Raw genomic sequence first — 25985 nt, 5'->3', positions numbered from 1 at the left:
ACTTACATTTTCATACATCTTTCTAACAGATCAGAATACAAGAACATGAGATTGTGCTGTGCCCTTACAATACTGGAAGTCACTGGATTCTTGTGGTATGTTATTATGTAACATTAACAAAATTCAACAGACACATTTTCATCGTTATCTACATTTTCTGTTTTGATTAAATTGTGTTTTGGTTACAACTAATATTTCTAAAATGTTATGTCTAGGTATTACACAATTCTCTTTATATATGGTTAAGTGAAGATGCAAGGTTATTGTAAATAAACAATATTAAAAGAATCTACTAACTTAACAGATTTAAATTCTCACTAACACGGCCACAACTGCTGCTGCTACCATTATAAAATACGGTATTTTGCAGATTGTGAAAATGTGTGAAAATACTGTGGTCCTGATTGATCCACTGGGCGAGGAGGACAAGTATAGCAGAGGAATTTTTAGAAACTGGAGGTTGGTATACATGTTATACGAGTGTTATATATGTTATATTTTAAATGTATCTTAAGCAGAATAAAAATGGATTCAGTTTACTATTGTGAAGTATCTCAAATGCACAGTTTACAGAAATTTGAAAAAATAACTAGTGGCTATGGTTAAGATTGAAATATAACTCCTGTCAAATAAACACTTGATTACAGCTATACATTGAATTGAATCCAGCTGTAGACCTGAGTTAGGAGTGCAGGTACACTCCGTAGAGCTGGCGTTACAATGAGAATTCTAAAAAACTGTTTTCTAGGAGTTTCGTGAGAGCTAATGTGGACACAGGAAACCAGACAGTTTGGAAATTGCAGACTTTCAAACACCAACTTCAGATGGATGGCAGCAGTTGTGGTGTTCTGATATTAAATGTAAAAAGCTAACATTATTATCTTAAATCCTATCTTTTTGTGTTTAATTTTTACATTACATCTGTGCTTTGTTTTTCAGTTTGCAGAAAAGTACCTTACAAGTGGATCAATTGATTAGGTGGAAACCAGCCCAGCATCTATAAGAGCAGAAAGACTGGAGATTGCTGGCCTCCTTATGGAAAATCAGGGTAACACATTACTGTGTGCAGGTTTAAAACAACTGGAAGACTACCATATAATTTGAACACTTATGAATATATAGCAGATTGAATGAGCAACATGAAAGGAAAGGACACAACAGTCCAGGACTGAACAACACAACTGAGAGAATCTATTGAGCCATTATGCCTCATGCTTTTTGTAAAATGTGTATTATATTTGCAATAATGAAGGGCTGATATACAATACTGTTTTGAAAGCCACAATCCATGGCATTGCGTAGAACTCCTCTCTCTGTGATACCTAATATAAATACAATCCCTCATTGCCCTTGTTTGATACTGGATAGTGTTTTTTTTTTCTTTTTTAAAGGACTGCATCAATAAACACTTCTTGTTCACAATATTATTCCTGAATGTAATTTCCATAGATGCTACATGTACATGTTGAACTATACTGCTTTAAAATGTGACAACTTTATACTTGAAAATGTTGATGAAAATAATTAGGGTTTTAAAATACTTGTTTTAATGTTTTAGTTTGTCTAATTTGTTTGCTTTATCACAGGTAACATAGATGAATACTGCATAATATGCAGCATGATGGACCTGCAGTCAGCCAACACCACAATTAACATGGTAAATATACCTGGATTATTACACAACGTGTGTATTACTAATTATTGATTTATTCTAGTAATTATATATAGTATTTAGTTGTTTCATAAGTAAGTGTATATTTGATAAATTTAACTTGTGTTTACTGAACCAGAACAACTAATTAAATCAAGACAAATAATGAATGTGATCTTCCTTGGTATTTTCTGATAACATTGAGAGTAGGTGTTGTGTGTTTTGGAATGATTGCGCTATTTCTATATAACTGGTGTCAGGGCATAATTTGCTGACACTAGATATCCCCTGAAAGATCACAATATTCTTTATTTTTTATTGTATATCTGCCACAGAATATACACAGTTATATATTTTAAGTGTAATAAACTATTAAATAATGACTTGGTGTCATCTTTAGCTGGGTAATATGTTTAGCAATCATCAAGTGGACAATATGTATTTATTTTACTTTTTCAGGTGCAATGTGATCACGGCAACAGACGGGCACACACTGAATGCACTCCGTACTCTGCTGAAGAGTTATCAACAGATGGGCACACACTGAATGCACTCTGTACTCTGCTGAAGAGTTATCAACAGACGGGCACACACTGAATGCACTCCGTACTCTGCTGAAGAGTTATCAACAGACGGGCACACACTGAATGCACTCCGTACTCTGCTGAAGAGTTATCAACAGATGGGCACACACTGAATGCACACCGTACTCTGCTGAAGAGTTATCAACAGATGGGCACACACTGAATGCACTCCGTACTCTGCTGAAGAGTTATCAACAGACGGGCACACACTGAAAGCACTCCGTACTCTGCTGAAGAGTTATCAACAGATGGGCACACACTGAATGCACTCCGTACTCTGCTGAAGAGTTATCAACAGACGGGCACACACTGAATGCACTCCGTACTCTGCTGAAGAGTTATCAACAGACGGGCACACACTGAAAGCACTCCGTACTCTGCTGAAGAGTTATCAACAGATGGGCACACACTGAATGCACTCCGTACTCTGCTGAAGAGTTATCAACAGATGGGCACACACTGAATGCACTCCGTACTCTGCTGAAGAGTTATCAACAGACGGGCACACACTGAATGCACTCCGTACTCTGCTGAAAAGTTATCAACAGACGGGCACACACTGAAAGCACTCTGTACTCTGCTGAAGAGTTATCAACAGACGGGCACACACTGAATGCACTCTGTACTCTGCTGAAGAGTTATCAACAGATGGGCACACACTGAATGCACTCCGTACTCTGCTGAAGAGTTATCAACAGATGGGCACACACTGAATGCACTCCGTACTCTGCTGAAGAGTTATCAACAGACGGGCACACACTGAATGCACTCCGTACTCTGCTGAAGAGTTATCAACAGACGGGCACACACTGAATGCACTCCGTACTCTGCTGAAGAGTTATCAACAGACGGGCACACACTGAATGCACTCCGTACTCTGCTGAAGAGTTATCAACAGACGGGCACACACTGAAAGCACTCCGTACTCTGCTGAAGAGTTATCAACAGATGGGCACACACTGAATGCACTCCGTACTCTGCTGAAGAGTTATCAACAGATGGGCACACACTGAATGCACTCCGTACTCTGCTGAAGAGTTATCAACAGACGGGCACACACTGAATGCACTCCGTACTCTGCTGAAAAGTTATCAACAGACGGGCACACACTGAAAGCACTCTGTACTCTGCTGAAGAGTTATCAACAGACGGGCACACACTGAATGCACTCTGTACTCTGCTGAAGAGTTATCAACAGATGGGCACACACTGAATGCACTCCGTACTCTGCTGAAGAGTTATCAACAGATGGGCACACACTGAATGCACTCCGTACTCTGCTGAAGAGTTATCAACAGACGGGCACACACTGAATGCACTCCGTACTCTGCTGAAGAGTTATCAACAGACGGGCACACACTGAATGCACTCCGTACTCTGCTGAAGAGTTATCAACAGATGGGCACACACTGAATGCACTCTGTACTCTGCTGAAGAGTTATCAACAGATGGGCACACACTGAATGCACTCCGTACTCTGCTGAAGAGTTATCAACAGATGGGCACACACTGAATGCACTCTGTACTCTGCTGAAGAGTTATCAACAGACGGGCACACACTGAATGCACTCTGTACTCTGCTGAAGAGTTATCAACAGATGGGCACACACTGAATGCACTCTGTACTCTGCTGAAGAGTTATCACATGATTTTTCATTTATGTGCAAGAAATGTAAAGTCAATGGGTAGAAGAATGTCTTTTGCTCTGTTCTTTTTTAGTTGTTTAGTTCGGCTTCCACAGCATACCTGGAGAAACAGATTGTTATTGCTGGGATTTCTGTTGTTCTTTTTCTGCAACAAAAACAAGATTAGCTAAATAAATAATAACTTCCTCAAGATGTTGTCTCTGATCCATCTACCCTGCAATCTAAAGCTGCACACAGAGCCTTCTTTTCTGTCTTAGACACATCTACATTGCACTTCCAAATGCACATCACCATTATCAGTTTCATTGTGCTGCCCCTCCAAATGAGCTACCCAGGATTTAGAGCATTAAAACCTGTACATTTCAATTAAAACACAGGGTAGCCCATTTGGAGCAGTCTTTTCTTCTCATCCAAATGAGCTACCCAGGATTTAAAGGGTTAAAACCTGTACATTTCAATTAAAACACAGGGTAGCCCATTTGGAGCAGTCTTTTTCTCCAAATGAGCTTCCTCGCATTGTTTGCTTTAGATAGCTCATTTGGAAGGGGATGCTCAGATGGTCAGACTAGTCTAATCTGTGCTACGGGATGCTCATTTGGAGGGGGATGCTCAGATGATCAGACTAGTCTGATAATCTGTGCTACGGGATGCTCATTTGGAGGGGGATGCTCAAATGATCAGACTAGTCTGATAATCTGTGCTACGGGATGCTCATTTGGAGGGGAATGCTCAAATGATCAGACTAGTCTGATAATCTGTGCTACGGGATGCTCATTTGGAGGGGGATGCTCAGATGGTCAGAACACCGGCCCTGACGTTAAATGCAACACTTTCTCCAACTACAGGCAACATCATAGACGATGAGCGAAATATGGATTATGTATTATTGCGTATCATCTCTGATAAAAGCGTACCCGCGTATTACCAACTTAAAATGCGTAGCGGATACGCGAAATGCGTAGAGGTTAGCAGGTCTGTATATGCACATACCACACTCGTTTATCTTCAAATGTTTATTACATTTATAGATTTTTTGCAGTTGTGTTTCAGGTAATATGTTTGTACATTAACTCAATTCTGTGCAAATGCCTGTTTTTTTTATTTCAGTTTGCTTATGTGACTTTACTGTGAAAATCACTGAAATCACTCAAACTCAAATCATGCAAAAGGGGCGTTTTGACAGATTGCTCGTGGCTGCCATCTTACTCTGGCATCCAGAGAGTTCAAACAACACTGGTACAAATAAGCATTTCTAGGTCTAAAATAACATCATGATGAGGAGATTACCAGTGCAGGGAATTGATGCAGTTCCAGTCCTCCCAACTCTACCAGTGGGAGTGAAAGTGAGCATTTCACTTCTTGATGGTCGAGTGAAATCCAGTCTAGTGGGTACAGCAGTGACTCTCCTTGGTGTCTGTGCCATCATTGAAGGCGACTGAATGAAGTCTTCAACACACTCGTCTGGAGGCTGGCTAGGTGATGCACTTACTTGAGGTCTTTGTGTAGCAGGTGAAGTTGAAGGTAGGCGAGGTACTGCTGCTGCAGCTGGCAGGGAGCTTTTTATTGTCTTTCTTGAACCCTTTTTGACGCACTATCATCGCTGTCGCTATCAGTGTCGCCAAACCAAATTCTACAAAACAAAATGAATATAAAAACTATTTTAATACTATACCCCTTTCATATTGATAACATTATCATATATATTTCACACATGGAGGACATATACAAACAAATGATTTGCACGCGGTTATTGTGTCTCATTTTTAATTCAATTCAATTCTTATATAATATAATCCCTTTAAACAATGTAAATTGCATACCTGGCCGTCCTTTGTCTCTTTGGCTTTGTCACATCGTCTTCCTTTTCTGACTCCAAATCTGATGTTGAGCAAGTTAAGGAGTCTTAACTTCTGTCTTGCCTGCAGGTAATCATCTGGAAAAAAAATTAAAATGATCTTTTGTTTATAAAATAAGGTTCCTGACCTAACTTTTTGCCAAGGGTTCAAACTAGACCTATATAACTGACACTTTCCTCCTTTGGATAGTAACTTTGCCTACTCTGATTAAAGGCATCTATTATTCAGTTGCAATATTGAATATACATGTATACATATCCACAATATTTGGTAACTTCTTTATGAAAAAAAAAAAAAAACACAAATGGCGTGTTTGTGTGAAAATCCTGAGCTCATGTTTGGTCCAGCCCTGGCCAGGATCTTCTCTGTTCTTGACTGCTCTGTCAATTCTCTCCTCATCGGTGGAGTTTGGCCACCAGGCTATTCCATCCTTATACCACGTTGTGGGCACCATGTGGATAGTTTTATTGGTCACAAATTCAACTATAAGATACATATCTAAATCTAACACAAATAAAGAAGATTAGACCTACACATTCATTTTAAGCTTTTATACACTGGACCTGTTGTTTTAGCTTCCATTTTGGATACTGCTATATATAACAATGTTATGCTGCTCTTTGCTGGTATTGCTATTTTGATCAGTCCAAGACTTTCTTTCACCTACTGTGACTATGCCCAAACATTACTAAAAATGTTTGTTAAGCACTCTGGCGAAATATATGGGCAAGATCTTTTAGTATACAATGCTCATAAACATTGTATACTAAAAGAAACTGTCGAAATTCCGTAGCCTTCCAGTGATCAGCTTCACGTAGCGAGGTTTCCTTGCAAATTCTGCTGGTATGTAGGCACGCATATCTGTCAAACTAGTGGACAGTCTTTCAACAAGGCAGGCAGGCAGACGGCACTTGAGTGGTCCTTTTGTCCAAATATTTCTCAAGCGCCTAACAACCCCCAAACACACTAAATGCATATAATCCAAGGGAAACTGCGAGAGCAATCCAACGGGAATTCCACGAGCCCTTCGTTGCATTCAGAACAGGTGGGGGAGTGTCACTGATATCATCCACCTGCATTTCATTTTCTTCAGTCACTCTTCTGAGCAGTCTGTCTACATTTGCACGAGCCCTTCGTCTGAGAGTAGAACTGGAGAGAAACATCTTTCTGTTCATTATCGAAAATTAAAAACGTGCACTCTTAAAATAACAACGTGGAAGACTAAATCAATATAGAAAAAGTAGGACAGTATATGAAGTTGCAATGAAGTTTTTCAGGACTAAAAGGTGTAACACATGCACATGATATACTGTAAACTACAATATTCAAACTTATGAAACAGGAAATTACACATTAAAATTAAAACACTTTCTTTTAAAAAAAAAAAAGGACATGAGTTTGTAACTCAAAATAAACCTGCAGCTGCATTAGATGTTCCTTTAACACAGATACGGTAATAATAATAATAATAATAATAATAATAATAATAATAATAATAATAATAATAATAATAATAATAATAGAAAAAAACTGTTTTAACACAAATCACATCAATCTGAACTGTGGCTGTTTGTTACCGTTAATATTTGAATTCCGTTCATGTTCACAAATCCTAACTAATTAAACTACTAAACTAAATTCAGCTTTTAAAAATCTATGGCACAACTGTATATAATATTTCCATAAATAATCCAAACATTACTTTGAAACAAAGGAGGTACAGATTTAACATGGGCACTATTTAATCTTTTAAAGGCTCAGTACATTTAAGGTCAGACAATCAATAATCGGTGCATTGAATAATTGTTGCACCTTTAGTATATTAATTGCTCAAATGTATTGTTGAATATCTACAGATATTTTTTTTCCTTCCTTTCTTTCATAACATTTCAATACTGTTGCATCAACACAATTAAAATGGACGGTTGTTTGTTTTTAGCTGTCTGCTCGCATGTTCCTCAGAAGGCGCTGCTTGCTGTTCATGGCAGCGCGCTGAGCTGCCTCTCCGCACACTGCGTGTCGTTTTGAAGCGCTGTGTTTAAGATATTTTCATGTTTGAACTCCTGGCTCCCTGTTAAAATGCAGTCTGGTCTGCCATCAGTTCCCCTGCATCCTGATAAAACGGGCACAACGTGGTTATATATTTTATTTTATTTTTTTAACGCTGTCAAACTGAAGACAGGAGAAATCTTTTATCCCCTGTTGGTTGAACTGTCGGTTGAAAATTCAGTGAAACTGGCGGGTATGGGATTTGTAGTTTTTAATGTGTGATTCACAGTGGGCAGTGGACACCAATAAACTACATTCCCAGAGTGCATTGCGATTGAGCTTTGAGTTTAGATCCGACTGCGACGTTCTTTTTTTTCTCTTTTGTTTTATATTTTCCAGTTGAAAAAATAAATCTCGTTTATTGTTTATATTCAACCTTTAGGGATTTCTAGTCGCATCCGTGCGCCTAAATTAAAATGTGCGTTCACACAAGCATTGTGTTCGTCTCTCATGTGCAGAAACCGGACCCATGAAAACTATAACGAGTAGATCTATCGACGTTTGAATCAGACACAAGAACGAAATATCTACAAATATCTATTCTAACAAGTATACCGGTAGATCATTACTATAAGGTTCAGGCTGCACTCCCAATAGCTCTATACGCATGTTCAGAACATTTTAAACACCTTAGTGAAAAGAATATTTATCAGATATGATTGTCGCGCTCCTCTTCAAACTGTCCGCCCAGCAAGCTCTCTCCTTCCCGCTGCACCCAGCCAGCCAATCGGAGTTCCCCTCTGTCACCCAGCCAGCCAATCGGAGCTCCACTCTTGTCACCAAACCAGCTAATCGGTGCTCCCCTCTAGTCACCAAACCAGCCAATCAGAGCTCCCAACTTGTCACCAATAAGCCAGCCAATCGGAGCTCCCCTCTTGTCACCAAGCCAGCCAATCGGAGCTCCGCTCTCGTCACCAAACCAGCCAATCAGAGCTCCCCTCTTGTCACCAAGCCAGCCAATCGGAGCTCCCCTTTTGTCACCAAACCAGCTACGGAGCTACCCTCTTGTCACCAAACCAGCCAATCAGAGCTCCCATCTTGTCACCAAGCCAGCCAATAGGAACTCCCCTCTTGTCACCCAGCCAGCCAATCGGAGCTCCCCTTTTGTCACCAAGCCAGCCAATCGGAGCTCCCCTCTTGTCCCCAAGCCAGCCAATCAGAGCTCCCCTCTTGTCACCAAGCCAGCCAATCGGAGCTCCCCTTTTGTCACCAAGCCAGCCAATCGGAGCTCCCCTCTTGTCACCAAGCCAGCCAATCAGAGCTCCACTCTTGTCAGCCAGCCAGCCAATCGGAGCTCCCCAATCCGATACAGTCACTGTAATAAGTGAATTGCGCATTGAAGTGAATAAAGACAGACTCAGGGTGTGTTCACGGAGATCATTCTGTGTAGAATCTGACCAGTTTATCCAATGATCTTCTATGAACTGGTCAGATTCTGCACATGATGATCTCCGTGAACGCACCCTTAATGTCTCCCTTTCACAGCTGCCCGGTTCAGCGCAGTTAATTCAGAAGCGGTTCTGTAATTACAACAAATAAATAAAATAATTTTAAAAAAAAAAACGTATATAGAGAACCATCACAGAACTATGTGTTAAAAAATGATCATGTAAATGTGTGACAACAAAGTGACACGTAATTATGAGAAATGAAATTATCACGTATCTACTGCCTTTATAAATGCGGAGGAATATTGTGAGAGGGAGACCCGGACTTGTGAAGGAGATTCCGCGCTGCAGACTGGAGCTGGAACGCGGAGAGACTTTATGAAACTGATAGATCCAAGTATTTTATATAAACTGCAATAATATAATCTGTGGTAACTAGTTTAATTAACTTCACTATAAGAAACTGATAGATTTAGAGTTTGTTTTATTGTATCATCCCTATATATACTAGACAATTGTTATAGACTGTGAACTGAAGGTGGCATTGTCATATGGTTTACATTATTGTTAATGTGTTTGAGATTTTTTAAAATCAATTATTACTAATAAAAAAAACTTGTAAAGATTAATTTTGGTGTGTGATTGCTTGGTTTCTCGCGGATAAAAGAGTTTGCGCGGAACCAACCACTCGAGGTCCTTGTCCTCGATAAACACAAGGTGGCGCAGTCAAATTATTAACATCGATTTAGCAAAGACCTGTTACAAAAAAATAAGAGGGGAAAGAAATATTCACAAGGTGAAATATTGGGTCCTGGGGGGGGAGTTAATATTTGTTTGCTGGGGGAACAGATATTCTGTGACACCGGTACAAAACAAGTCCTGGACTCAAAATACATCACAAAAACCCTTCTTTACAGAGGAGGGGTTTTCACCCTGTCAGTGTCTGTCTGTCTTTCTGTGTGTGTTACTGATTGGTTTATTATTTTTTTCTTCAGATTAACGGATTGGCGTTGACTGGATCTTACGTTCAGAGCGGACAGAAAGACAAGGCTGCCTCCCAGTCTCTCTTCACTGCCAGTTACGTCTACTAGACCAGTGCGCTCATTAAACAGGGACCAGTAAACCTCACACACTGAGCCACTGCTTTTGCAATCTGAATTTTACATTCCAAAAGGTGCTTTACAAATTAAAAAAAAAAATTGAAGACGTCTTTAAATAGCTTTAAATAAAAATCTACACTGTTGGTAAATTAAAGTGTGTGGAAATTCATGATTTTTATTTTTTCTTTAAGTGAATTATAGCTTAATAAAATAATTTCATGCAGATGACCTGCTTGGAAGTTGCATTAGCTCTAGAGAGTCCAGTTTTTGAAAGATGTTCTCGCAGACCTGGATTTGACATGATCACTGGATTAAAGGAAGTTCTGTTTCTGTGCCTCGCACTCGGGAAGGCTGCTGGACTCCCCGCCTCACTTCACCTCTGCAGTGTCTTCTGGGTCATGTTACTGGCTGACGGCATGCCTGATTGGTTAATGACAGGAAAGAAGCCAGCGAAGGGGCAGGGACAATTTCACCCTCCAGGTGAACAAGGAAGTGCAACCCTAACTGAAACCATGGCTTGCAAATGGAGATTTCTTTAACCAGGTGTAGCAATACAAATCTTCAGCAGTGACTCTCAGCACTACTCAGAACAATTACAAACATCATACCAATCTACAGCAATATAAACTGTTACAATGGTATCTGAAGCAATTTGCTATTTAACAATGTTGTCATTTTGTAATATAACAATTTGATAATACAAAAAAATCATGCTTGTCAGTGGAATCATTGCTGAAGTGAAACTGATCAAGCCTGGTGTATCTCACTACTGTCACAGGAAACGCTCGGATCAGAACCAGGACCAAGCAGCAGGGGGAGTAGAGCTCTCCAGCCAAGCACAGCAACCTGGTGAGTTACTGACACACAGAGGAGACACCAACACATTATTCACACTCAATAATAACAGTGAAGCTAGGAATCAACATTCATTTCTAAAATTGCATGAAACGAATATTGAAGATAATTAATTACATTCTGAAAAACAATGTACACAACTCGTAGAAACAAAAACAATTTAAATTAAAATATATTCTGACAGTGTAAAATGGCTTACTGAACCCAACTCTAACTAAACCAGTGTAAAAGGACTCATTAAACTAATGAGTGTCAATTGAATAACTGTCACGATATTTAGTATAACTTTTTTAACACTGCAGTTTTTTAAATGTCTCTCCAGAATGTGAAGAACCAATTTACAGTGAGATTGAGACCAGCAAACACAACAATACAAAGAAAGGTAAGAATCTCTGTAAATTGTGTCTCTGAATTCCCAAGCTGAACATCCCTCTCACACTTCCCTAAACGATCAGTGATTGTAACCCATGACAGGTGTGAGTGGCTTCTGCTTGTTTTCTATATCAGTTCACATGTGCAGCTGCCCCTGGCTCTCGTGGTGTAAGAGTGTCTCCTCTGAGCTCTTTGGTGAACAAGAGGACTGCGGAGCTGAGCTGCTCTGAAACCAGAAGACACCCCGCAGTCTGTGGGGAACCCCTGAACACCAAGGGGGGCCCTGTCTGCTAAAACAGTGGGAGCTATTGATCCAATGGGTTTACTGTCCTGTTTGTATTAACAGTGTGTTTATTCTACCAGTCAAACCTGCTGTGTACTCTGCTCTGGAAATATCTTTAAGACCTATAAATAGCCCCTTTAAGACAGTATTTTCTCTTTTCTGCTGTATTAAAATTCCCTCCAGATACTGAAGAACCAATTTACTGTAATACTGACACAAGCAAGCAAAACAAAAAAAAGAAAGGTAAGAATTGCTGCAAATTATTTCTCTAAATTCCAAACACTATCAACAATTCTGGTATAAAACAGGGAACTATTGATATAATGTGTTTACTCTCTTATTTGTCATAACAGTCTGTTTATTTAACACAGTCAAACCTGCTGAGACTGATACTGTGAACTCAGCTGTGAAACTAACTACAGGTTATTATTATTATTATTTATTTCTTAGCAGACGCCCTTATCCAGGGCGACTTACAATCGTAAGCAAATACATTTCAAGTGTTACAGTACAAGTAATACAATAAGAGCAAGAAATACAATAACTTTTGTTCAAGCAAAGTACAAGTGTGACAAACCAAAATTCAATAATACAGCAGATAATAGTGATAGTTACATCAGGATATGATTAAATAGTGATAGTTACATCAGGATGTGATTAAATACAAAGTACAAAGTACTACAGGTTAAAAGAATATCTTAAAGCTCTTTCCATTTCAACAATCTCTCTCTCTCACACATAGTGGAAATAAGAAATACAGAACCTCATTTGCTCTGTGTGGCATTTTTACTCTAAGTAAATGTGGTCTTCTTGCATCCACTCGGGGCAGTGCGATGCAGGGGAACACATTCTTGGTTACACTTCGGTGTACCTGATGAATTTAGGATTCAGACATGACTATGAGAGCTCTATTGAGGCACAGAGTTTTAAAATTCACCAGGATGGAACAGAAAATGTACTTATAAACGTTTTATGAAAAATAAAGGAGAAATCTATGTAGTTTCTAAAGATTTATTATCAGTTTGAGGTATAACCTTTCAGAACAGAAAATAGTGCCTATGAACGAAAAATAGTGTTCAAGTAAAACATTGTTTTAATAAAGACTTTAAATGACTGTAAGAAGCTTTGCTGAGCTGTGTATCCGTGCCTGCCTTCCTGCATAGTCTACGTAACAATGTTGCAAGGTAAGTCGCTCCCATTGGCTCTAGCGCATACCAAACAGAATTTAAGACGCTCCCCTGCCTCCAGAGCCCGCTCCTTCTCCACCCTTGCTCCGCAGTGGTGGAATGACCTTCCTACAGATGTCAGGACTGCCCAGTCCCTGACCACATTCCGGCGCCTCCTTAAGACTCACCTCTTCAAACAGCACCTGTAGAACTCCTCTGTTGTATCCTGGGACACTATCACCCTTCATGTAAATGTGCTTTATTTTGCTCTTATCTGTCCCCTATTTTACTGCATTTAATCCTGTACTTCAGAATACTGTAATCTGCCAAGTATTTAACCTGTAGTACTTTGTATTTAATCATATCCTGATGTAACTATCACTATTATCTGCTGTATTATTGAATTGTGGTTTGTAATATTTGAACAAAAGTTATTGTATTTCTTGCTCTTATTGTATTACTTGTACTGTAACACTTGAAATCTATTTGCTTACGATTGTAAGTCGCCCTGGATAAGGGCGTCTGCTAAGAAATAAATAATAATAATAATAATGAAGATTATTAATTATTATTATTATTATTATTACAAGTAATTCATTTAAAGTCAAATTGTATTTGTTTGTGTGTGTTATTAATTTCATTTCAAGATTTTTTTGTACCTGTAAAGAGGGAGTGCGCATTGCTAATGGAGAAGCGAGAGTGAAGAAAGGCTCGAGTCGGGTGGTTAAGACATGACGTGTAGTAATGTAAATACTGTCGAAAAATATTAAAATATCCACAGTTAAAAATTAATGAAGTCAGTTTTACAAAACGACTCTGATACCAATTAAAAGGTGTAAAATAAAAACTAAATGTCTGAAAACTGGATCTGACCGAAGTTACAGAAAATGACTGGCATGCACTACAAATATAATACCAGAACAGTGTCTTGTTTAAAATAGTGAACTGGTTCGTAGTGCACATGAATATAAACTGGAAGATATGACAAGACACCTTGATGTCTTCAGTATCTTCCATGACAGCAGGTATTTTGGCAGGTGTTTTCTTTGATTTTGGTGGCTCAGTGATACGTGGTGAGCACAGGTTTGTTCCCAAGTAGTTCCTAATTGTGGCATGCAGCATTCTAACAATCTGTTTGAAAATACAAAGTAATTCTAACAAGACAAATAGATCAGTAAAGATAACTCTCACATGTCCTATGTTTGGTCATATGCTAAGGACCATGTTGGTCCTTAAATTCAATAATATAAAATTCTGTGTTAAACTTGAACCCACGAAAGCAAGGGAATGCCACAGCACACATAACTAAGATGACTCCAGGACATGCTTTAACATTGATACTGACACACTGTGATATCATTATACACTGTGGCCAGGGATATTCAACCTCCACAGTGGAACATCTCATCCAACTTTAACTGCAGACACTCCATCAAAAACTATAAGAAACTCAAGCAAGCAGGGAATGTCTTCATCAATGTTATAACGAGCACCTGAAAGTTACTGTACTTTTATGAATGTAACTCTCTTTCACTCAATAGCCGGTCTGTATTCCCCCAGCAGCTAACAGTCCTGAGGTATTGTAATCTGAACTGTAAGCACTGCTGGAGAGTATCTAGAACCGCTCCTGTCTGTGTCTCCTCCCTCTATTAATCAGGGTGCATTTCACAGGCAAACCCACAGCAGATAATGCAGAGGCCATGAATGTCACAGTCCTCCCAAAGAAGAAAAGGAAGGTAAGCTTTACTTTATTGACTTTTTCATTCCTCCCTCCCAGTCCCTCTTCTCTAAGCACCAGGGACAGTCTCCATCCCTCTCTCCCAATTCCTAAACTAACCATCGAGCCAATCTCCCTCCCTCTAGGTCCTTTAGCTCTGACCACTAGAGCCTGCCTCCCTCCCTCCGTCCATCTCAGTCCCTCACCTCTCCACCCTGCTTGTTTGAATGTGTGGAGAGCTGTCTGATTCCTTGTATCTCTATCTCTCACCCTGCAGTAAATGAAGGGGGTCCCCAGGAGTGAGAGCCAGCCTGAATCCAGGAGACACTGAGAAGGGGAGCGTGTCAAACTGAAGGAGACAGACCCATTCTTTCAGAATGAACTGGAGAGCCCTGGGATTCAGCTCCACTCCTGCCCCTGAATTGGAAATGAATCTCACTCATCATGCTGTGAGGATTTAGGACAGAGTTACAGGGTCATTCTACTTAGAAGGGACACATTGGAAATATATGCCAAGCTTTTTCTCCACACACTTATATGTGTGATACAAACTATAACACATTAAACAAAGTTGCCAAAAACATAAATATAATACTTGTATATAATATTATTTAATTTGAACTATAAATGATATTACTGTGCCAATGTCATTGAGTGCATTATAAGATACAGAAGTGAATGGTTTAAAAGAAACTAAAACTAAGAATATTTTCATGTTTGTGGCAGCAGTGTGTGCTTCATCTAACTAGAATGGCCTCTAAACTCTTGCACCACAAACACAAGCTGAAACAGTCTTGTGCATTTTTTTTAATTTTTTTTTTTATTTCAAGTGGTGCAAACTTTGCACTGGAGCAAGTGCTGTTTTGGTTTTGAATGAATGAATCTGCTTTGCTGAGAAACTCCAAGCTTGTGGTTGTATACTGGAGTCCTGCTTCAGTGTAATGGTATTGAAGTACAATTTATATCAATGTGTGAATGGGCAGACTGCTGTATGTGCAATTATTATGACAGCCCCACAATGGCAGAGCTATATACTCTTACTATACTGTAAAACATGCAAGCTTTATAAGCAAAAGCAATTCACTAAATTTGCATTCATGCCGAAACATTTCCACAATTACTACACAGCTGTAGTTTATACAGTATATGTGTACTTTATGGACACAAACATTAGTCGCTGTATATATTTCTATAGTGGATCATCTGCAGAATGAAGTTGCCTCAGACTGTTTGACAGTAAGAGAGCTGGTGCTTTTGTGGAATCACCATTAGCCGGTTATTCCTTTAGGGTAACATCTGGATTGTTTGCTTGTATTTTTTTAGTTAGTTTGCTATCATTAGTGATGAGACAGAACATGATGAGGCAGGCTTGGCTATTTAGATAGGGATTCATTGAAATGAAGTTTGAGTTCCTGTACGTTTTCATGAACCAACCCAAGGAAGACATTTACAAATACAAGCTTGTCATGCTGCTGCAGGTTTGATAATGTTGGTTTCATGAAGTGAAGAAATAGAAATATTCTTTACTGTGTATTGTGGAATTCCTTTGCTAGTGTATCATGATGTAAGCCCTGGAGTGTGGGCTCAGTCTTCATGAAATGAGAAATGGAATTCCCTCTGTGTCATGGAATTCCTTTTCTAGTGTATCATGAAGTAAGCCCTGGAGTGTGGGCTCAGTCTTCATGAAATGAGAAATGGAATTCCTTTGCTAGTGTATCATGATGTAAGCCCTGGAGTGTGGGCTCAGTCTTCATGAAATGAGAAATGGAATTCCTTTGCTAGTGTATCATGATGTAAGCCCTGGAGTGTTTGCTCAGTCTTCATGAAATGAGAAATGGAATTCCCTCTGTGTCATGGAATTCCTTTGCTAGTGTATCATGATGTAAGCCCTGGAGTGTGGGCTCAGTCTTCATGAAATGAGAAATGGAATTCCTTTGCTAGTGTCTCATGATGTAAGCCCTGGAGTGTGGGCTCAGTCTTCATGAAATGAGAAATGGAATTCCTTTGCTAGTGTATCATGATGTAAGCCCTGGAGTGTGGGCTCAGTCTTCTCTGCTGTCTGCTTGTTCTCAGTGTGTGAGTTCAGCTGCATTTCCAGTGTCCTGAGCTGGGCTTTTTACCCACTGGGGACGCAGCTGAGAACAAGCCAGACCCACGACTCAGGGATTTTGTTTTACATCAAATAGCAAGATGAGAAACCTTATACACACAAACATGTAGTATTGCTTTTATTGTTTGTTTTTTTTTCATGAATTTATTAAGACGTAGAATCTCTTTGCATTGTGTTGCAATGCAGACATTTTCAGTTTACATATTAAAAAGCACAGCTAAGTCTATTAGCAATAAACAACATATAAATAGCCACTGCCACTAAAATAGAATGTTTAATGCTTAATATATATTTGTGTCAATTGCATTCTATAAAAAAGTGTATATTATGCAATTAAAACACAACAGCTTAACACATTTCACTATTCAGAAGACAAAAATAAACTTTGCATTGATTTTACACTTAACTGTATTGTTTCTTTACTGCTCTGCTCCACTATGTGTGATGCCTCTCTAGGAGAAGAGAAGTCTTTTAATCCACAAATCATGCAGCTTTAAACTCTATCAGCAGCAGTGGATCCTCAAAGTTTTGGTATGTACAGGTATTTAATGCACAGAGCAATGGTGAAACCAACAAACAATATTCATATTGATTTTAAAATATTACGGACACAGGAAATGACTGTTAAATGTTTCATGTGTCCTGTTTTCTTTGTAATATTTCAATGAACACAATACAGGAGATGCTTTGTAATGTTGCAATGTGCACACAATACAGGAGATGCTTTGTAATGTTGCAATGTGCACACACGATACAGGAGATGTTTTGTAATGTTGCAATGTGCACACACGATACAGGAGATGCTTTGTAATGTTGCAATGTGCACACAATACAGGAGATGCTTTGTAATGTTGCAATGAACACACACGATACAGGAGATGCTTTGTAATGTTGCAATGAACACAATACAGGAGATGCTTTGTAATGTTGCAATGAACACACAATACAGGAGATGCTTTGTAATGTTGCAATGAAAACACACGATACAGGAGATGCTTTGTAATGTTGCAATGTGCACACACAATACAGGAGATGCTTTGTAATGTTGCAATGAACACACAATACAGGAGATGCTTTGTAATGTTGCAATGAGCACACAATACAGGAGATGCTTTGTAATGTTGCAATGAACACACACGATACAGGAGATGCTTTGTAATGTTGCAATGTGCACACACAATACAGGAGATACTTTGTAATGTTGCAATGTGCACACACAATACAGGAGATGCTTTGTAATGTTGCAATGAGCACACAATACAGGAGATGCTTTGTAATGTTGCAATGAACACACACGATACAGGAGATGCTTTGTAATGTTGCAATGTGCACACAATACAGGAGATGCTTTGTAATGTTGCAATGAACACACACGATACAGGAGATGCTTTGTAATGTTGCAATGAACACAATACAGGAGATGCTTTGTAATGTTGCAATGAACACACAATACAGGAGATGCTTTGTAATGTTGCAATGAACACACACGATACAGGAGATGCTTTGTAATGTTGCAATGAGCACACAATACAAGAGATGCTTTGTAATGTTGCAATGTGCACACACGATACAGGAGATGCTTTGTAATGTTGCAATGTGCACACACGATACAGGAGATGCTTTGTAATGTTGCAATGAACACACACGATACAGGAGAGCTTTGTAATGTTGCAATGTGCACACACGATACAGGAGATGCTTTGTAATGTTGCAATGTGCACACAATACAGGAGATGCTTTGTAATGTTGCAATGTGCACACAATACAGGAGATGCTTTGTAATGTTGCAATGTGCACACACGATACAGGAGATGTTTTGTAATGTTGCAATGAACACACACGATACAGGAGATGCTTTGTAATGTTGCAATGTGCACACGATACAGGAGATGCTTTGTAATGTTGCAATGAACACAATACAGGAGATGCTTTGTAATGTTGCAATGAACACACAATACAGGAGATGCTTTGTAATGTTGCAATGAACACACACGATACAGGAGATGCTTTGTAATGTTGCAATGTGCACACAATACAGGAGATGCTTTGTAATGTTGCAATGAACACACACAATACAAGAGATGCTTTGTAATGTTGCAATGTGCACACACGATACAGGAGATGCTTTGTAATGTTGCAATGTGCACACACGATACAGGAGATGCTTTGTAATGTTGCAATGAACGCACACGATACAGGAGAGCTTTGTAATGTTGCAATGTGCACACACGATACAGGAGATGCTTTGTAATGTTGCAATGTGCACACAATACAGGAGATGCTTTGTAATGTTGCAATGTGCACACACGATACAGGAGATGCTTTGTAATGTTGCAATGAACGCACACGATACAGGAGAGCTTTGTAATGTTGCAATGTGCACACACGATACAGGAGATGCTTTGTAATGTTGCAATGTGCACACAATACAGGAGATGCTTTGTAATGTTGCAATGTGCACACAATACAGGAGATGCTTTGTAATGTTGCAATGAACACACACGATACAGGAGATGCTTTGTAATGTTGCAATGTGCACACACGATACAGGAGATGCTTTGTAATGTTGCAATGTGCACACACGATACAGGAGATGCTTTGTAATGTTGCAATGTGCACACACGATACAGGAGATGCTTTGTAATGTTGCAATGAACACACACGATACAGGAGATGCTTTGTAATGTTGCAATGAACACACACAATACAGGAGATGCTTTGTAATGAACACACGATACAGGAGATGCTTTGTAATGTTGCAATGTGCACACAATACAGTAGATGCTTTGTAATGTTGCAATGTGCACACAATACAGGAGATGATTTGTAATGTTGCAATGTGCACACAATACAGGAGATGCTTTATAATGTTTCAATGAACACACACGATACAGGAGATGCTTAGTAATGTTGCAATGTGAACACACGATACAGGAGATGCTTTGTAATGTTGCAATGTGCACACACGATACAGGAGATGCTTTATAATGTTTCAATGAACACACACAATACAGGAGATGCTTTGTAATGTTGCAATGTGCACACACGATACAGGAGATGCTTTGTAATGTTGCAGTGATCAAACAATACAGGAGTGCTTTGTAATGTTGCAATGAACACACACAATACAGGAGATGCTTTGTAATGTTGCAATGTGCACACAATACAGGAGATGCTTTGTAATGTTGCAATGAACACACACGATACAGGAGATGCTTTGTAATGTTGCAATGAACACACACGATACAGGAGATGCTTTGTAATGTTGCAGTGATCAAACAATACAGGAGTGCTTTGTAATGTTGCAGTGAACACACACAATACAGGAGATGCTTTGTAATGTTGCAATGTGCACACAATACAGGAGAGCTTTGTAATGTTGCAATGAGAACACACACGATACAGGAGATGCTTTGTAATGTTGCAGTGATAAAACAATACAGGAGAGCTTTGTAATGTTGCAATGAGAACACACACGATACAGGAGATGCTTTGTAATGTTGCAATGAACACACACGATACAGGAGATGCTTTGTAATGTTGCAATGTGCACACAATACAGGAGAACTTTGTAATGTTGCAATGAGAACACACACGATACAGGAGATGCTTTGTAATGTTGCAATGAACACACACGATACAGGAGATGCTTTGTAATGTTGCAATGTGAACACACACGATACAGGAGATGCTTTGTAATGTTGCAATGTGAACACACACGATACAGGAGATGCTTTGTAATGTTGCAATGAACACACACGATACAGGAGATGCTTTGTAATGTTGCAATGAACACACAATACAGGAGATGCTTTGTAATGTTGCAATGAACACACACGATACAGGAGATGCTTTGTAATGTTTCAATGTGCACACACGATACAGGAGATGCTTTGTAATGTTGCAGTGATCAAACAATACAGGAGTGCTTTGTAATGTTGCAATGAACACACACGATACAGGAGATGCTTTGTAATGTTGCAGTGATCAAACAATACAGGAGTGCTTTGTAATGTTGCAGTGAACACACACAATACAGGAGATGCTTTGTAATGTTGCAATGAGAACACACACGATACAGGAGATGCTTTGTAATGTTGCAATGTGCACACACGATACAGGAGATGCTTTGTAATGTTTCAATGAACACAAACGATACAGGAGATGCTTTGTAATGTTGCAGTGATCAAACAATACAGGAGAGCTTTGTAATGTTGCAATGAGAACACACACGATACAGGAGATGCTTTGTAATGTTGCAATGTGCACACACGATACAGGAGATGCTTTGTAATGTTGCAGTGATCAAACAATACAGGAGTGCTTTGTAATGTTGCAGTGAACACACACAATACAGGAGATGCTTTGTAATGTTGCAATGAGAACACACACGATACAGGAGATGCTTTGTAATGTTGCAATGAACACACACGATACAGGAGATGCTTTGTAATGTTGCAATGTGCACACAATACAGGAGAACTTTGTAATGTTGCAATGAGAACACACACGATACAGGAGATGCTTTGTAATGTTGCAATGAACACACACGATACAGGAGATGCTTTGTAATGTTGCAATGTGAACACACATGATACAGGAGATGCTTTGTAATGTTGCAATGTGAACACACACGATATAGGAGATGCTTTGTAATGTTGCAATGAACACACACGATACAGGAGATGCTTTGTAATGTTGCAATGTGCACACACGATACAGGAGATGCTTTGTAATGTTGCAGTGATCAAACAATACAGGAGTGCTTTGCAATGTTGCAATGAACACACACGATACAGGAGATGCTTTGTAATGTTGCAGTGAACACACACAATACAGGAGATGCTTTGTAATGTTGCAATGAGAACACACACGATACAGGAGATGCTTTGTAATGTTGCAATGTGCACACACGATACAGGAGATGCTTTGTAATGTTTCAATGAACACACACGATACAGTAGATGCTTTGTAATGTTGCAGTGATCAAACAATACAGGAGATGCTTTGTAATGTTGCAATGAGCACACACGATACAGGAGATGCTTTGTAATGTTGCAATGAGCACACAATACAGGAGATGCTTTGTAATGTTGCAATGAACACACACAATACAGGAGATGCTTTGTAATGTTGCAATGAGCACACAATACAGGAGATGCTTTGTAATGTTGCAATGAACACACACAATACAGGAGATGCTTTGTAATGTTGCAATGAGCACACACAATACAGGAGATGCTTTGTAATGTTGCAATGAGCACACAATACAGGAGATGCTTTGTAATGTTGCAATGAACACACACGATACAGGAGATGCTTTGTAATGTTGCAATGAGCACACACAATACAGGAGATGCTTTGTAATGTTGCAGTGATCAAACAATACAGGAGTGCTTTGTAATGTTGCAGTGATCAAACAATACAGGAGATGCTTTGTAATGTTGCAATGAGAACACACACGATACAGGAGATGCTTTGTAATGTTGCAATGTGCACACACGATACAGGAGATGCTTTGTAATGTTGCAGTGAACACACACAATACAGGAGATGCTTTGTAATGTTGCAATGAACACACATGATACAGGAGATGCTTTGTAATGTTGCAATGAGCACACAATACAGGAGATGCTTTGTAATGTTGCAATGAACACACACGATACAGGAGATGCTTTGTAATGTTGCAATGAGCACACACAATACAGGAGATGCTTTGTAATGTTGCAGTGATCATACAATACAGGAGTGCTTTGTAATGTTGCAGTGATCAAACAATACAGGAGATGCTTTGTAATGTTGCAATGAGAACACACACGATACAGGAGATGCTTTGTAATGTTGCAATGTGCACACACGATACAGGAGATGCTTTGTAATGTTGCAGTGAACACAAACAATACAGGAGATGCTTTGTAATGTTGCAATGTGCACACACGATACAGGAGATGCTTTGTAATGTTGCAGTGAACACACACAATACAGGAGATGCTTTGTAATGTTGCAATGAACACACACGATACAGGAGATGCTTTGTAATGTTGCAATCTGCACACACGATACAGGAGATGCTTTGTAATGTTGCAATGTGCACACACAATACAGGAGATGCTTTGTAATGTTGCAGTGATCAAACAATACAGGAGATGCTTTGTAATGTTGCAATGAGAACACACACGATACAGGAGATGCTTTGTAATGTTGCAATGAACACACACAATACAGGAGATGCTTTGTAATGTTGCAATGAGAACACACACGATACAGGAGATGCTTTGTAATGTTGCAATGAGAACACACACGATACAGGAGATGCTTTGTAATGTTTCAATGTGCACACGATACAGGAGATGCTTTGTAAAGTTGCAATGAACACAATACAGGAGATGCTTTGTAATGTTGCAATGAACACAATACAGGAGATGCTTTGTAATGTTGCAATGAGAACACACACGATACAGGAGATGCTTTGTAATGTTGCAATGAACACACACGATACAGGAGATGCTTTGTAATGTTGCAATGTGCACACACGATACAGGAGATGCTTTGTAATGTTGCAATGTGCACACACAATACAGGAGATGCTTTGTAATGTTGCAAAGATCAAACAATACAGGAGATGCTTTGGAATGTTTCAATGTGCACACACGATACAGGAGATGCTTTGTAATGTTTCAATGTGCACACACGATACAGGAGATGCTTTGTAATGTTGCAATGAACACACACGATACAGGAGATGCTTTGTAATGTTGCAGTGATCAAACAATACAGGAGTGCTTTGTAATGTTGCAGTGAACACACACAATACAGGAGATGCTTTGTAATGTTGCAATGTGCACACAATACAGGAGAGCTTTGTAATGTTGCAATGAGAACACACACGATACAGGAGATGCTTTGTAATGTTGCAGTGATAAAACAATACAGGAGAGCTTTGTAATGTTGCAATGAGAACACACACAATACAGGAGATGCTTTGTAATGTTGCAATGAACACACACGATACAGGAGATGCTTTGTAATGTTGCAATGTGCACACAATACAGGAGAGCTTTGTAATGTTGCAATGAGAACACACACGATACAGGAGATGCTTTGTAATGTTGCAATGAACACACACGATACAGGAGATGCTTTGTAATGTTGCAATGTGAACACACACGATACAGGAGATGCTTTGTAATGTTGCAATGTGAACACACACGATACAGGAGATGCTTGGTAATGTTGCAATGAACACACACGATACAGGAGATGCTTTGTAATGTTGCAATGAACACACAATACAGGAGATGCTTTGTAATGTTGCAATGAACACACACGATACAGGAGATGCTTTGTAATGTTTCAATGTGCACACACGATACAGGAGATGCTTTGTAATGTTGCAATGATCAAACAATACAGGAGTGCTTTGTAATGTTGCAATGAACACACACGATACAGGAGATGCTTTGTAATGTTGCAGTGATCAAACAATACAGGAGTGCTTTGTAATGTTGCAGTGAACACACACAATACTGGAGATGCTTTGTAATGTTGCAATGTGCACACACGATACAGGAGATGCTTTGTAATGTTGCAGTGATCAAACAATACAGGAGTGCTTTGTAATGTTGCAGTGAACACACACAATACAGGAGATGCTTTGTAATGTTGCAATGAGAACACACACGATACAGGAGATGCTTTGTAATGTTGCAATGTGCACACACGATACAGGAGATGCTTTGTAATGTTGCAGTGAACACACACAAAACAGGAGATGCTTTGTAATGTTGCAGTGATCAAACAATACAGGAGTGCTTTGTAATGTTGCAGTGAACACACACAATACAGGAGATGCTTTGTAATGATGCAATGAGAACACACACGATACAGGAGATGCTTTGTAATGTTGCAATGAACACACACGATACAGGAGATGCTTTGTAATGTTGCAATGTGCACACACGATAGAGGAGATGCTTTGTAATGTTTCAATGAACACACACGATACAGTAGATGCTTTGTAATGTTGCAGTGATCAAACAATACAGGAGAGCTTTGTAATGTTGCAATGAGAACACACACGATACAGGAGATGCTTTGTAATGTTGCAATGAACACACACGATACAGGAGATGCTTTGTAATGTTGCAATGTGCACACACGATAGAGGAGATGCTTTGTAATGTTTCAATGAACACACACGATACAGTAGATGCTTTGTAATGTTGCAGTGATCAAACAATACAGGAGAGCTTTGTAATGTTGCAATGAGAACACACACGATACAGGAGATGCTTTGTAATGTTGCAATGAACACACACGATACAGGAGATGCTTTGTAATGTTGCAATGTGCACACACGATACAGGAGATGCTTTGTAATGTTTCAATGAACACACACGATACAGTAGATGCTTTGTAATGTTGCAGTGATCAAACAATACAGGAGAGCTTTGTAATGTTGCAATGAGAACACACACGATACAGGAGATGCTTTGTAATGTTGCAATGTACACACACGATACAGGAGATGCTTTGTAATGTTGCAGTGATCAAACAATACAGGAGTGCTTTGTAATGTTGCAGTGAACACACACAATACAGGAGATGCTTTGTAATGTTGCAATGAGCACACACAATACAGGAGATGCTTTGTAATGTTGCAATGAGCACACATTACAGGAGATGCTTTGTAATGTTGCAATGAACACACACGATACAGGAGATGCTTTGTAATGTTGCAATGAGCACACACAATACAGGAGATGCTTTGTAATGTTGCAGTGATCAAACAATACAGGAGTGCTTTGTAATGTTGCAGTGATCAAACAATACAGGAGATGCTTTGTAATGTTGCAATGAGAACACACACGATACAGGAGATGCTTTGTAATGTTGCAGTGAACACACACAATACAGGAGATGCTTTGTAATGTTGCAATGAACACACACGATACAGTAGATGCTTTGTAATGTTGCAGTGATCAAACAATACAGGAGAGCTTTGTAATGTTGCAATGAGAACACACACGATACAGGAGATGCTTTGTAATGTTGCAATGTACACACACGATACAGGAGATGCTTTGTAATGTTGCAGTGATCAAACAATACAGGAGTGCTTTGTAATGTTGCAGTGAACACACACAATACAGGAGATGCTTTGTAATGTTGCAATGAGAACACACACGATACAGGAGATGCTTTGTAA

General features: G+C 39.3%; 3 long non-coding RNA genes across 6 annotated transcripts; 2 read left to right on the top strand and 1 right to left on the bottom strand.

Annotated features, from left to right (window-relative positions):
• Window positions 1–775: 775 nt before the first annotated feature.
• Window positions 776–2383, top strand: LOC131709409 (uncharacterized). Its single transcript, XR_009311514.1, has 3 exons — window positions 776–1048; window positions 1587–1657; window positions 2111–2383. It is a non-coding gene; the product is annotated as an uncharacterized LOC131709409 (long non-coding RNA).
• A 1300-nt stretch (window positions 2384–3683) lies between these two features.
• On the bottom strand, window positions 3684–8506 carry LOC117404749 (uncharacterized). 4 transcript variants are annotated; one of them, XR_009311503.1, is made up of 3 exons: window positions 5702–7041; window positions 5169–5511; window positions 3684–4026 (listed from the first exon to the last, which is right to left on the bottom strand). It is a non-coding gene; the product is annotated as an uncharacterized LOC117404749 (long non-coding RNA). The 4 variants fall into 4 exon arrangements; XR_009311502.1 differs by lacking the exon at window positions 3684–4026 and adding an exon at window positions 8416–8506 and having other exon boundaries at window positions 4881–5511; window positions 5702–5814; XR_004544703.3 differs by lacking the exon at window positions 3684–4026 and having other exon boundaries at window positions 4881–5511; window positions 5702–5814; window positions 6811–7065.
• Window positions 8507–10880: 2374 nt separating this feature from the next.
• LOC131709414 (uncharacterized) lies at window positions 10881–12027 on the top strand. Its single transcript, XR_009311520.1, has 3 exons — window positions 10881–11123; window positions 11452–11511; window positions 11968–12027. It is a non-coding gene; the product is annotated as an uncharacterized LOC131709414 (long non-coding RNA).
• The last annotated feature ends 13958 nt before the right edge of the window (window positions 12028–25985 follow it).

The sequence above is a fragment of the Acipenser ruthenus genome, chromosome 43 (genome assembly GCF_902713425.1).
Source record: "Acipenser ruthenus chromosome 43, fAciRut3.2 maternal haplotype, whole genome shotgun sequence".
Classification (NCBI taxonomy): Eukaryota; Metazoa; Chordata; class Actinopteri; order Acipenseriformes; family Acipenseridae; genus Acipenser; species Acipenser ruthenus.
This window is presented reverse-complemented; position numbering and strand designations above follow the sequence as displayed.